Source organism: Condylura cristata, unplaced genomic scaffold (assembly GCF_000260355.1).
Source record: "Condylura cristata isolate star-nosed mole 26May11 unplaced genomic scaffold, ConCri1.0 scaffold00008, whole genome shotgun sequence".
Lineage (NCBI taxonomy): Eukaryota > Metazoa > Chordata > Mammalia > Eulipotyphla > Talpidae > Condylura > Condylura cristata.
The window spans coordinates 50,758,557-50,761,724 of record NW_004567109.1 but is presented as its reverse complement, the minus strand read 5'-3'; positions in this window follow the sequence as shown (position 1 = coordinate 50,761,724).

Genomic DNA, 3,168 nt, shown 5'->3' with positions numbered 1-3,168 from the left:
TACATCTTCCCATAAAATATAAGTAATGCAACCCAGTTCTGACCTTTTTTAAGGTCTGTACGAAGCAGAAAAAATGTCCCTTAATGTTTCTGGCTTGCACGTATATCTGAGTCAAGAAAAGTTAGCTTATTTATAAACAAAAGTCCTAGTAACTTGACTTTGTAAATCATAGTTTCCTACCATGAATCATTCTGTACTGTCTGATATATTTTCTAAATTTAGGATGCAATTCATTATCTAAATCCTTGCATGTTTCTAGACTTTTGCCCTTTGTTCTTCAATGTGTAAAAATAAAATAGAACGTCCCTACTTCCACAGCAGAACGTAATACGATAAAGAGCTCTTTGTTTTAGAAAATTGCATGTCAGTACGACATAATCTATGGCACCAATTAACCAACGACGATAATTATAAGTTTTTAAAAGCTAGCAAATTTGTTGCTATATGTAGTTTTTTAAATAATCTTTTGAGATATTTTCCCTTACCTTATTTCATAAGGCCCCTTTATCAAGGGCACAAAGCTATTTATAACAATAGATGTTTTAAGAATTGGCAAACTGTGAAATCCAGGATGGAATGGCAAAATAGCCCCTCAAGGAGGAAATGGACTTTATTTATTCTTGATGAGTTCTAAGTACACAAAAATAAAGGGCTTGTCAGTTGCCAGTGGGAAGTGAACATAATTATGACTTCACAGCTGCTTCTCCTAAAGAAAAAGGAGACAGAAGGAGGAGAAAAGGAAGAGACGAAGAGTCATGTTTTTTTGTTTGTTTGTTTGTTTTTGGTACTGCATGTAAAAATGAATATACACAAAGGGAATATATTTATGCTAGTTATAAGAAGCCATAGTCAAATTAATGCTGTACCACCAAATTCAGGACAGGAAGTTCAGAATCTTGACTTGGCAGCTATAAATCCAAGATACACATCTACAGTACTCTAGCAATTAGAACAAAGTATGGAAAATTGAGGTCCTCAAACATGTTTCCACTAGCTTGTCTCCCCTGACACAAGGGGAGTGGTCTTTCAGCAAAATTGTCATCATCTGCTTTACTGGTTTGACATTTACAGAATGACTGTTCAGCTGAGCATTCAGAACTTGATGGGCCTGACTTTAAAATGTGTGGTCTTAAGGAAGGCCTTGTGGAAAGTTTTTCTTGGGGCCTGGAAAGTTAAACTTTATGAGTGTTGTGATATAGTCCAAGTTACTATTCATAACTGCCAGGACTGGTCTGTTGTTTAATCTAGAATAATTGTTGGCAACTTTTTTTTCTAAATGGTTGAACGGTAAGTATTTTCAACTTGGTTGACCAAACATTCTCTGTCTCAAGTACTCCATTTTGCTGTTTCAGCATAAAATCAGCCTTTTCAATTATACAAATGAATGAGCAAGGAGGCTGTATTCCAATAAACTTTATAAAGCCAGGCAGTGGTTTTGATCCTAGGGCCATTGTTTTCAGATCCCTGATCTAGAAAATGTCATTGTTAATGCTGGACTAGCAATAGCCCTATGGTTATGCAAACCTTTCTCAACAGTAGACATTATTTAATGCTGTTTGGATTTTTAATAATTAAAAAATATAATTAAACTTTATTTGATTCATTAAACTATTTTGTTATTGTTTAGTAGTGGGGAGACAGGTAAAAGAAAAATCCTTTATCAAAATGTTGAGCACTGTGAAGAAAAATATTTTGATTACTTGCATCCCTCAGAATCATTGTATCAAGCAACTGCTCACAGGAACTTATCTTGAACCCCAAACTCCAGATATTTTTATCTTCAGAGGTCCATAGCAGGTGTAATAAATAATAACAAAAGGTTAGCAACCTGATTTCAACATAGATAATTTGGGGCAAGGGGAAAGGAGCTGCTGACTGAATTCACTGTGAGTGTGGTTGAGAAAGCCTCATGAAAAAATCATCTCTTTCCTCTGCCTCCAACATCCATAGGCTATCTCGACTTTCTGAGGAAATGTCAAATTACCTGAATGATAACTATAGGTGAGTCCAGGGTGATGCTTTTCTCTAGTTCTTTCAGTAATCTGCTATTGACCTCTATATGCCACTTAACTTCTATTTGATCTATTTTCCCAATTTATAAAATAAAGGAGAGTAAAGAAATGTCTGTAAAGTAGTTTGAAAGGGTGAGTGAAAGTCTCTCTGAAACACAGGCTTGGCTGGCTGGGCTTCAAAGCATCAGGAGGACATTGTGACTAATGAGAATACATTGTGAAACATGTAAGTGGACACTATGGTGATGTTGTGAATGTTGTATTACTCCAGAGGGTCAAATGGAAAAGGGTGCAAAAAAGTTTCAGATTTAAGTTAAACCTTTTAGCTAAAATAGCTCTGAGAAAAATATATAGCTTTAAATTGAAGTTGCTACTTTGTTAGATCAACAGAGACATAAATTCACCTAGATATTTTTCAGACTCTTTTATATGTAATTGAGGTAATAGTTTGTGTGTATGAGTGTGTGTGTGTGTGTGTCTTTCTTGTCTTGCTCTATTTTGCTTCATATTTCCCTATTTCCTTTGAGAGAGACAATCTTGGATTTATTTAGTAATACTGACAAAATTAATATTAGGGAAGCAGCATACTATGGTGGACTGTGTTGGACTTAGTATCAGAAGACACCTTCAGTTTCTTTATGCAGAAGGGAGATATAAGAAGCTTGCAAGAGTTATTTAGGAGGTTAAACATGACCATAAAAGAAAAGGTTCTGATGTTCAGCATGCAAGACTTAAATTTGAGCTTGCATTTGAATGAGGACGTTGATTAAGTGAGATATTCAGGCTTGATGAATTTTCTGATAAAAAAGAGAAGGAAGGGATAATTGCAATTATTTTTTAATAAAGGAGACATTGGCATTGCTTTCATTACCTCATGATATTTAACTTTTCTTATCTCCATCTACAAATATTAGTAGTACCCTGTAAAGGATCAAGGTGAAGACAAAGAAAAGTCTTTCATGGTTCTAAATGCCTTCTAAAGAGCCTATACCAAATGTGGATAATAGTTTAAAGCATCTGTGAACTTAACGGTATGGGATTATTTTGGCATTAAAAAATTTTTAGAGGCCCTCCCTGGTGGCTCAGCGGGTTAAAGCACAGCACTGAGAATCTAAAGCCGCTTCTGCATGAGTTCAATTCCCGCCTGCCCCGAGGT